The 11,464-nt window shown below is 33.8% G+C and overlaps 2 protein-coding genes across 2 annotated transcripts in view; one reads left to right on the forward strand and one right to left on the reverse strand.

The window, feature by feature from the left end:
- Window positions 1–6,976, reverse strand: part of LOC134846914 (dihydropteridine reductase-like) — a 168,092-nt gene extending 161,116 nt beyond the window's left edge. The window contains exon 1 of the mRNA XM_063864341.1: window positions 6,964–6,976. The gene's annotated coding sequence lies outside the window, so the exon portion shown is untranslated. The remainder of the gene's footprint in view (window positions 1–6,963) is intronic.
- The window catches only part of LOC134846912 (prelamin-A/C-like), a 401,765-nt gene that overhangs the window by 137,979 nt on the left and 252,322 nt on the right, over window positions 1–11,464 (forward strand). The window lies entirely within an intron of this gene.

The following is an 11,464-nucleotide window of genomic DNA, read 5'->3' on the forward strand; positions in this document are numbered from 1 at the left end:
TCAAAAAATAGTTAAAACTGACAACCAAAAACGTTGAGAGACCTAATGTAACTAACTGAATCAATCAAATTCTTCCACTAAATCAATCAAAGTCTGCTTAGAAATTAGCTTAAAAAAATAGTTAAAATTGACAACCAAAAACGTTGAGACACCTAATGCAGCTAAGTCAGTTTACAGACAATTTATAAGACTATTATTTTTAATTATCAGTTTTAAATCAATTTTTTTGCGGTTTCTTGAACAAAACTTGGTTGATTAAAAGACCTATGTGATCGATGACAAGCACAGAGATTAATAGTCTTACTACTAAACGGTTGTTTGCGGTTTTTGAAAATGTGTTTTCTTCTGCTAAATAATTAGCACAGAAAATGATTACTACAGTATCAAATTCACCGAATGTTACAGATTATTAATACCATAAAATTTGTGCAAGTTTTTCAATTGTTTTTCTTATGCTTAAGTTTTAAAGGATGTTGTTACTACATTTTAATGCTGGCAAAATTTCCTAAAACGTACAAAAAGCACTAAGAATAATGTTACAGTTTTTGTTGCAACTTTTTTTTAATGTACAAGAAGCGCAGCTATTACTACTACAGTATATGTTGCAAACATTTTGATAATGATCGTTGCTTTACAGAGTACTATTTTTGTTCCGACTTTGGGGTGGGTTTTTTTTTCTTCAGACAAAGTTCGACTTTTAAACTAGCCATTTTTGACGGAATTTTTTAATATAATTCAAAAAGTATTAATGTCCTGAGCTTAAATTTGAAATATATTTCACCTGTGATCATTTTTCGTAAAGTTATGAGGGTTTAAAGATTGCCATTTAGGCCATTTTGACCAATTTGGGACAATTAACGCGCGATATAATTCGCGCTATTAACGCGTAAGCGGAGAGTTAATTCGTCTTAGAAATCGTTCCAAAGTGGTTGAAAGTAGCTTATTTGCCATAATTAATTTGTTACAAGGAGCGAAATATATCCTTATGTACTTCTTATGGCGTGTGGGGTATGATTTTTTACAGAAAACTTTAAATTTTAGAATTTTTTTTCCCATTTTGTTTTATTACATTAAGTTTTTTTATGTTTTTACTGCTCCATAAACCTTAAAAGGCAGTCGGAACATTCAGGGCTTTGCCCTGATACGAGCAGTCTTGTTACTATATGTGTCGCAAAGCTTTAGAAACTTAAGTTCTGTTGTATAAGTAGCGCAGAGTATTACTGCTGCAATTTTTGGAAAAACTTCTGATTTTTCTACAGTTATTTGCAATAATCGAATGTCAAAAACGTATATCAGTGAGCGGAAAAATAATTTTAAAATTTAGCAATCAAGAGATGAAAAAAATAAATAACCATTCAAACAAAAAACTGAACAGAAAATTTAAAAAACGTAGGGCATTGAAAAAATAGGACGGTCAAAAGAACATACAATTGAACGTAATGAAAATATAAGAAAAATGTTCAGGTTTTTGAAAAAAATGGTTTGTGGCATAATTTGTAAAAATTACTCTGGTTTCACAGGTAGCACAGACACTTAAAGAGTTAAAATAACAAAAACAATAGTTTTTTTGATTTAAAAGAAACAAAGACCGCGGCTATTACTAATGATTTCTTATTGCAAATTTGCCATGCAAGCATTTTTCTCTGCATTTTGAGAGAATCGCAGTTTCCTGTGCAAGCAGCAGAAAAAAGTATACCTATTTGTTTTTGCATTTTTGCAATAAAACTAACCGACTGGTTCTTGTAGGTTATTTGAGTCAAGTTTTTGAACTTTCATATGCCGTTCAAGTAACTTAGAACACAAGATTCAATTAATTTGCTGCAAAATTTATCGAAAATATTTGCTTGATGCTATTTGTTATTACTACCGTTTTAATTGTGATTTTTTCATGAATTTTGCTGAAAAAAAGTGGAAGTTTTTGCAACAAATTTTGTAGCATGTTATCAACAAAATTTCCTTGCGTAAAAAAGTTACCATAGTTTCCATTGAAAATTTTTTTGCCGTAAGCAGACAAGGTTATTTTCATATTTTGTTAGCAAAAACTTTTTTTGTGCATATGGCACTGTAAATCAAATGTTTTTTTTTTGCATTTATTGAAATAATACTTTTTCCTGTACAAGTAGCCCAGAATGTTACGAGAATATTATTTAGAAGAAATTGTCACTAGGTTTGCTGCTTAGATTGTTAGTATTAGAGTGTTTGCCGATGTAAAGTTAACAAAAAACGTTTTCATTACCATAATTTTACAATTTTTCTCTTTTTTGCTGCACAGATAGCTTAATAAAGTTTCCTAACTTTTTAAAAATCGAGTTCAAAGAACTTTTCAGTAAAACACAAAACAACAACTCAACAGTTTTAACATTCAAAAGATCAAAACAACGACAAAAAAACCAACTGAAAAACTGAACAAAGTATTTGAAGAAAATAAAACATTGAAAAAAAAACGAGTAGTCCATAAACAAACGAAGCCTCTTGCCAAAAAAACAACCCACAGAATCTGAGGCTTACTACCAAAGTATTTGATCCAACATTTTTTGAAAAAAATATTTTTTTGTTGTTGTTGCATAACAAACACAGAAAATGACTACTACACTAATTGTTGCATGCTTTCGAAATTTTTTTTGCTGAAAACGTTTTATACGAGCACAGATTCATACATTTTTCTTCAAAAACTGTTGTCCAGTTTGCCGATTTACTCTGACTGTCGAATATGCCTAAATTGCATTGTTTTGTTCAGATCTTTTATCACACCATTCAGACAAAACTACACTAGTTGAAAAAACTTGTAGTTTGTTTAAGACTATAGTAAGATCATTTTGGGCTACTTTATGCCGTGCGATTACCAAAAGATATCAAAATAACAGTTTTTGTTGTAAAAGTCTGAAATTTTTGTTGAACAAGTAGCAGAGAAAGTTCCTATTTGATTTTGTGTTGAAAATGCTCAATTTTTTTGCACTAATAGTACCACAGCTGTTTTCAACTACTGTGTTTTTTCAAACATTTGATAGTTTTTTTAAACTTTCCCAGTTTTCAAAAGTAACAACTTCCGTATTTGATAAAGTTTCAAATTTCAGAAAAAGACAATCACTCAAAGACCTGAAAATCAGAATTAGAAAACAAACTTGAAAAAAAACAACGACCTGATGAACATGCAAAATGATTTTCGTAAAAATTATCAGATCATTACTAATAAATTAAACATTTATTTATTTATTTAAAGTATTTACACCATTGTGGTGAAGGGATTTCTCCCCGTCAAAATTAAGTCAAAAAGTCAACTGACGACAAGTTTTACAGAGACACAGTATTCTTCATGAACACGAGTTGAGTTCGTTGTAGTTGTTCATGAAGAAGTTCCAATAGTATTTTAGCAGTCGTTTCTTGAGTCCATTGAAGTCGAGAGCATTCACCGATGTGTGCAGAATATTTGCAAGTCGACATGTACGGTACCAAAAATTGTGTCTTGATTTTTCGTAGTTCACGTGTTTAACATCAAACAACTTATGGCGACCAGTCGAAAATGTTTCGTAATCATCCCACTTAAAATCGTATTTCCCATTTATAATCTTGAACAGTAACAATACATCATTAACTTCCATATACAAAGAAATAGGCATCATGTTGACGCTGATAAGGCGCTGATGGTAAAGCGAGTCGTTGTCGAAGAGAATCCACTTGGTAGCTTTGCGTTGTATGGATTCGAGGGCCTTCAAATTTCCGATGTTGGCGTACCAATCAGATGAGCCATACAAGAGTATTGGTAGCAGTATAGATTCAACTTGTGAACTCGAGATAAAATAATGGAGCAATTACGCTTAATAAGAAACAAGATTACCAGCGCTTTTTTGCAAGCTTTTTCAATATGATGGGACCATGACAAGCTGGATGAGAAAAGAATACCAAGATCTTTCTGGCTGTCGACGACTGTGAGCTCTTTTTCTGCTACATATACGGTGCAAAAACGCTGTGAGAAAGGTGAAAGGTGGCATTTATCAGGATGTAACATCATACAGTTGTCGTTGCACCACTGCAGGATTCTGTAGACATCGACTTGTAGATGGCACAAACTGTTAGCGGAGTGCCGAAAAAGTAGTTTTGAATCGTCGGCAAAACTGTACACTGCATTTACCAACCCATCGGGGATATCAATTTACATAAAGTAAGAAAAAAAGGGCCCTAAGATGGACCCTTGAGGTACACCGCTAAGTACAAGCAGAAGCGAAGAGTAGTATTTGTCCACTTTAACAAACTGTCTACGGTCAGCAAGATAGCTCTTAATAACTGCTAGGAGTCTTCCAGAAATTCTCAAACTGCGCAGCTTATTAAGCAGGACAGAGTGACTAATTTTGTCAAAGGCTTTAGCGAAATCTATATATACGGCTTCCACCGTATTACGGTTGTCTGTCTGGCGATAGATCTCGTCTAGGTAGCAGATTAATTGGATAATCGTAGAGATGTGCTTTAGGAAACCATATTGTGAATTTGGCATGAGTGGTCTAATGAAAAGATACAATTCGTCAAATATACCGCGCTCAAGGATTTTGGATGCAATGTCTAATAATGTGATAGGACGATAATTGTTTGCCATTCGCTTGTCAGCTTGTTTATGCAAGGGCTTGACTTTCCCAATCTTCCACTGCGAAGGAAAGCAACCTGTTCTCTTAATAGAGCTGAAAATGTGACTAAGAGATTTGCGAAGGGAAAGAGTCTTCTTGAATAAAGCCTGTGGCAAGTTATTGTGACCGCGGGAGTTGCTTACGTCTAGCCTGGTGGTTTTTGTCATTATGTTCGGAAACGTCGAAGTCAATAAGAAGGAACCGCACATATTACGAACCCTCGCAACATCTTTGGAAAAAAACAGACTGGAAAAACTGGTTGAATAGATTACAAATACTAGTAGGGTTGTTTGCTTCAATGTTATTCCAGTGTAAAACAGGTGGTAAACTGCAGCACACGAATGCGACATTGTAATTTGTCGGAGTGGTTTTGGTTGAGACGCTTCTCAAGAGTATTCAAGACTTTCAACTTGTATGAAGTTGCCTGAGATACCCAGGGTGGCAGTGAACTGCGATATTGAGTTCTTACGTTGAAATATGCTCGTGCAACCATTCTTACCACTGTGTCAGGAGAACATTTGGATTGGTCCAACAAATTCCTTGAAAAGGTTTTTCAGCAATAAGGGCGGCAAGCAAATCAAAGTCACCGCGACAACAGCTAAACTGATGTGGCCGTTCATCAACGGCAATGTCCTGACTAGGGGCATACGAGACAGCAAGTTTCACAGCAATATGGTCAGTGGCAGCTTTCTCGTTAACAGAATATGCGTTGGTAAAGTCAGTTGCAGGCTCAACATTGAGAATGAAATCGCTGTTTACAAGGACGACATCCAGAGTATGCAACGTTGTTGTGGGGAAGTCAACCAGCTGCTGGAAATTTTTCTCAAAGAGAAGATTCAAAACCGACTTCTCATAGTTATCAGTTGAGTCCTATGTACTCCAATTAACAGTAACAAGATAAGCATCGCCAAAGATGATAACATTTCTTGAAGGATGATGTCATCTCCCATTTTGTTATTGAACTCCCATTTTGTTATTGAGCACCTATAGGCACTTGAAGCTGGTGGGTTGTAGATACAAAACACAAGAACGTCCTCAACCAAACAACTCACTATGTCATCCTCGCACTCGTACACAATATTTATTGTCATGTGATTTAAGCTGTTGTTAACAGCTAAAAGAACACCTCCATGTTTTGAGTGTGTCGTAGTTTTTCTCTCTTTACGGTACAAGTGAAAATTTACCAAAGGCAACGCGGAGTCGGCAAAATCAGGAGTCCACCATGTTTCGGTTAAGGCAATGACATAGAAGTTAGAAGGGATCAAAGCGCGCACAAGAGCATCACGCCTATCTTTCGCAAGGATACTGCGAACATTGAAACGCAGCAGTTTTATATCACTCTGAGGCATTTCTAGTCAATCAGTAGGTTGAACTTCGATATTGTCTTGAAACAAATTTAGCGATTTGATTCGTAGACTTTCAGGATCCACGCCGTTGTTTATCAGCTCCTTTCGTTTCAATAATATCTTGCGCTCACAATCCCTTTCGAAAGCGCTCAATGCTTTGGAGATGAAGATTTTATCTTCCAATTCCTTCAGTTTAGGCGCTCGTGACATGACTAATCGTGCATCCCAGACATTTGATAATGTGACCAGCAAGGTCCGAGGTCGATTTCGGTCTTTGTTGAATTTTCCCAATCGCGTGATATTGCTAATTGTTGCATTAACGCCTACGTGATTAAGGACGCTAGTCACTTTGTCATTTTCATACTCAGTAGTCTCAATCCCACTGCCAGCTTCTTTGATTCCATCGATTCTTAGCTGTTTCGGCAATTGGACATCGTAATTACCGCTCACCGGTTGGTTATTTGGCGGGGGCGTTGAATTTTCCACTGACTTGAGCAGATCAATTTTTTTAGCAAATGGTAACACGACTCTCTTTTAGAACTGTTTCCATACTTTGTGCCGAAGGTTGCTGTTGAGTTGACGAACTTTCAGTTTGTTCTTTAATGGATTTTATCTCATCTTTCGTTTGGTGTATTGAAGGTTCAACACGTGAAAATTCCATTAAACCAGCGATCATTTTGTCGTTTCCGCGGAGTTGGCTTATCGCCTCTCTTAGGAGACACAAAAGACCGTCCTTCTTTAATGAATGTGTGGCTTCGATAAAAACCCTCTTCATCCACGTAGACAAGCTCAGCAATCGTGGGATAGTGGTCGCGGCTGAAGTGACGACGGTCGGTGTTTGTTTGATCCATACCGTTTGCGTACCAAAACTGCAAGTCTGTAGATCTTCACCTGCCGAAACAACACTCTGACTGTTCTCACGGGGCCGCAAATGCTGGATATGATAATAAGTCAGAGGTTGCCGTCGGAGGACTTCCACATCATAACAGTAAATGAAACTTTTTAATAAGTTTAGCGGTGTTTAATGAAACTTTTAGATTTTTTTCTACTGTAAAACAGCACAATCTTAAGTTTTGCGGTTTTTAGTTTTTTAAAATCTTTCCAGTTGTACTGATAGCACAGAATGTTACGACTTGAGTAGTTTTGCAATTTTGAGCTTTAAGTTTTCTGTGGTACAAGTAAACAGAACGTGACTCTTACAGTCTTTTTTGCATTTTGTCAAGTTTTAACTGGTTATATAAAAAGCGCAAAAAATTTGGAACTGTTATTTCGCATTTTTTGTTACATTATTTGCCGTACAACTTGTTTGATGTACATATGTAAAACAGCAGCAAAAAATGCTACTATAATAATTGTTTTTTTTCAAGAAAACTTTAAAAAGTCCTAAGTCTAAATTGCATTTTGGTACCTTTTTTTGCTGCTAGTTTTACGCGTTTGCTAGTAGTTTTACATTTTTGATCAGAAACTGTTAGTTTTCCTAGACTGTTAATTTTACATGTTTACTAAATTTCTTCGAGAAAAAATATTGCTGTGCAACTAGCACAAAATATGAAAAGGACAATTTTAAAAGAAAACGTTTAATATTTTTCTTGTACAAGTAGTAATAAAATGTTTGAAGAACAGTATTTAACACAATGTTTTTTGCTGTGCACAGTGAAAACTGAATTTTTCTTGCATAATTTGAAAATGTTGTTCCTGATGAACAAGGAGCACAGAATTTTACTCTTTCAGTGTTAGTTTTGAACTTCTTATTTTTTTGCTATACATGGAGCCTAGAACGCTGGCTGTTTGCTTTAACAAAAATTGTGGTGCTGAAAAAGTAGTACGAAAAAACTTTGAATACAGTAAATTTTACAATTTTCTGTACAAGTAGCTCAACTTTTCATTTACCAAAAACATGCAAACCTAATACATCAAAAATTATCAAACAAGGGGAAAAATAATAGATGGAATGATAGAAAAAATTCTGAAAAGGCTTATAAGCAAATTTCCATATATCGACTTTCAAAATATTATAGAATCACATATCAATTAGAATTCTCAGCTCTGTAAAGGGTTCTAGAAAGCAAAAAAAATATCTGATTATAATTATGAATACAAAAAAAAACGACAAAAAATGAAAATTAAACATAACGAGATAGGCTTAAATCTGCAGAAACTCTACCGGAAATATGCAAATTTCAATCACTATGTACCAATGTTTGAGCATTTTCAATATTAAATAAATATTACTCCAATATAGTATTTAAACAACGGAATGTCCAATATTAGTATGACTAGGAAAAATATATTGAGTCAATGAAAAAAAAAATGGCAACCCGATGATTTAAAAGTCAATAAAAAGATAATTAAATTAAGGCAAGCCAACCAGACAAGCAATTGCTGATCGAACACAGTGAAACAAGAATTTACACAAAAAATATCGTACACCGAACTTTGTTTGTCATGCAAATTTTTTACACAATTGGAAAGAATACCATAGAAATTGCGGAAAACAGAAATAGGTCACTTTTAATTACCTACTTCCGTCACCGTCATATCTTTTTGCCTTGAAATACGCCACTTCTTTTTTTCCTGTGAAATTTACGAATGCTGAGAAAGCAAATTTACCTTTTGAAAATCTTTAACTTTACTTACAATTTCATTTTCAACGTTTTCTTTAGAAAACTTTGATTTTGATAAGATTTTAAGACGTATTCTTCAAACAAATCCTTCTAACTTATGTCTTAACTAAATGAATCAACGGAAACTTGGACGAAAACAACTCATCTGAAACAAATTTCAGCATTTTCGAGATATTCTCAAAAATAATCAATGCCTGAAACAAGATCCGTCGATTCACTACCTACCAGATTTTTCTATTAAATTTTTAAGAAATAGAGTATTTCAGCCATTGCGCATGAAATTTGCCATTCCAACTAAATTGACCATTCTGTGAACAATTTTTTGGGAAAAAAAGACTAGTACGTAGTTGCAACGCTCTTGCCGATCGCAGGGTTAAATATAATAATTGTACGAAGATATCATGGTAAAGCATATACAAATTTCGGAAAAATGTATCCCGGAAAAAGAAAAGTTTTGAAAGGAAAAAAAGCTTATTGCAGTTCTGAGCACATACTTAATTCCAATATGCTTTATATTCTCAGTATTCTATTCCAAAGAAAAAAATTGTTTAGTTAACTAGTTCGATTGATTATGAAGCTAAGCTAAAAACCAATCCTCCATCCAAACTTTGATAACCATGGCCAATAGACTTATAACAAGATGTCAATGGAATCGTGGAAACAGAAAAACTCATTAGCAACCCAATTTGAGAACACGGGATTGATAGTGTTTTATTATCCGCTGTGGAACTTGCGTCAATTAACTTAATATGCGTTAAGTTAGCTAGAAAAATTCATTTACCACATAAAATTAAATAAGTCAGAACTACAAAAAAAATTAAGCGTGACGAACTTCAACTTCCGTCATATCTTTTTGCCTTGAAATACGCCATTTCTTTTTTTTCCTGTGAAATTTACGAATGCTGAGAAAACAAATTTACCTTTTGAAAATCTTTAACTCTTCTTACAATTTCATTTTCAACGTTTTCTTTAGAAAACTTTGATTTTGATAAGATTTTAAGACGTATTCTTCAAACAAATCCTTCTAACTTATGTCTTAACTAAATGAATCAACGGAAACTTGGACGAAAACAACTCATCTGAAACAAATTTCAGCATTTTCGAGATATTCTAAAAAAAATCAATGCCTGAAACAAGATCCGTCGATTCACTACCTACCAGATTTTTCTATTAAATTTTTAAGAAATAGAGTATTTCAGCCATTGCGCATGAAATTTGCCATTCCAACTAAATTGACCATTCTGTGAACAAACTTTTGGGAAAAAAGACTAGTACGTAGTTGCAACGCTCTTGCCGATCGCAGGGTTAAATATATTAATTGTACGAAGATATCATGGTAAAGCATATACAAATTTCGGAAAAATGTATCCCGGAAAAAGAAAAGTTTTGAAAGGAAAAAAAGCTTATTGCAGTTCTGAGCACATACTTAATTCCAATATGCTTTATATTCTCAGTATTCTATTCCAAAGAAAAAAATTGTTTAGTTAACTAGTTCGATTGATTATGAAGCTAAGCTAAAAACCAATCCTCCATCCAAACTTTGATAACCATGGCCAATAGACTTATAACAAGATGTCAATGGAATCGTGGAAACAGAAAAACTCATTAGCAACCCAATTTGAGAACACGGGATTGATAGCGTTTTATTATCCGCTGTGGAACTTGCGTCAATTAACTTAATATGCGTTAAGTTAGCTAGAAAAATTCATTTACCACATAAAATTAAATAAGTCAGAACTACAAAAAAAATTAAGCGTGACGAACTTCAACTTCCGTCATATCTTTTTGCCTTGAAATACGCCACTTCTTTTTTTTCCTGTGAAATTTACGAATGCTGAGAAAACAAATTTACCTTTTGAAAATCTTTAACTCTTCTTACAATTTCATTTTCAACGTTTTCTTTAGAAAACTTTGATTTTGATAAGATTTTAAGACGTTTTCTTCAAACAAATCCTTTTAACTTATGTCTTAACTAAATGAATCAACGGAAACTTGGACGAAAACAACTCATCTGAAACAAATTTCAGCATTTTCGAGATATTCTCAAAAATAATCAATGCCTGAAACAAGATCCGTCGATTCACTACCTACCAGATTTTTCTATTAAATTTTTAAGAAATAGAGTATTTCAGCCATTGCGCATGAAATTTGCCATTCCAACTAAATTGACCATTCTGTGAACAAATTTTTGGGAAAAAAGACTAGTACGTAGTTGCAACGCTCTTGCCGATCGCAGGGTTAAATATATTAATTGTACGAAGATATCATGGTAAAGCATATACAAATTTCGAAAAAATGTATCCCGGAAAAAGAAAAGTTTTGAAAGGAAAAAAAGCTTATTGCAGTTCTGAGCACATACTTAATTCCAATATGCTTTATATTCTCAGTATTCTATTCCAAAGAAAAAAATTGTTTAGTTAACTAGTTCGATTGATTATGAAGCTAAGCTAAAAACCAATCCTCCATCCAAACTTTGATAACCATGGCCAATAGACTTATAACAAGATGTCAATGGAATCGTGGAAACAGAAAAACTCATTAGCAACCCAATTTGAGAACACGGGATTGATAGTGTTTTATTATCCGCTGTGGAACTTGCGTCAATTAACTTAATATGCGTTAAGTTAGCTAGAAAAATTCATTTACCACATAAAATTAAATAAGTCAGAACTACAAAAAAAATTAAGCGTGACGAACTTCAACTTCCGTCATATCTTTTTGCCTTGAAATACGCCATTTCTTTTTTTTCCTGTGAAATTTACGAATGCTGAGAAAACAAATTTACCTTTTGAAAATCTTTAACTCTTCTTACAATTTCATTTTCAACGTTTTCTTTAGAAAACTTTGATTTTGATAAGATTTTAAGACGTATTCTTCA

Source organism: Symsagittifera roscoffensis, chromosome 5, assembly GCF_963678635.1.
Source record: "Symsagittifera roscoffensis chromosome 5, txSymRosc1.1, whole genome shotgun sequence".
NCBI classification, from domain to species: domain Eukaryota; kingdom Metazoa; phylum Xenacoelomorpha; order Acoela; family Convolutidae; genus Symsagittifera; species Symsagittifera roscoffensis.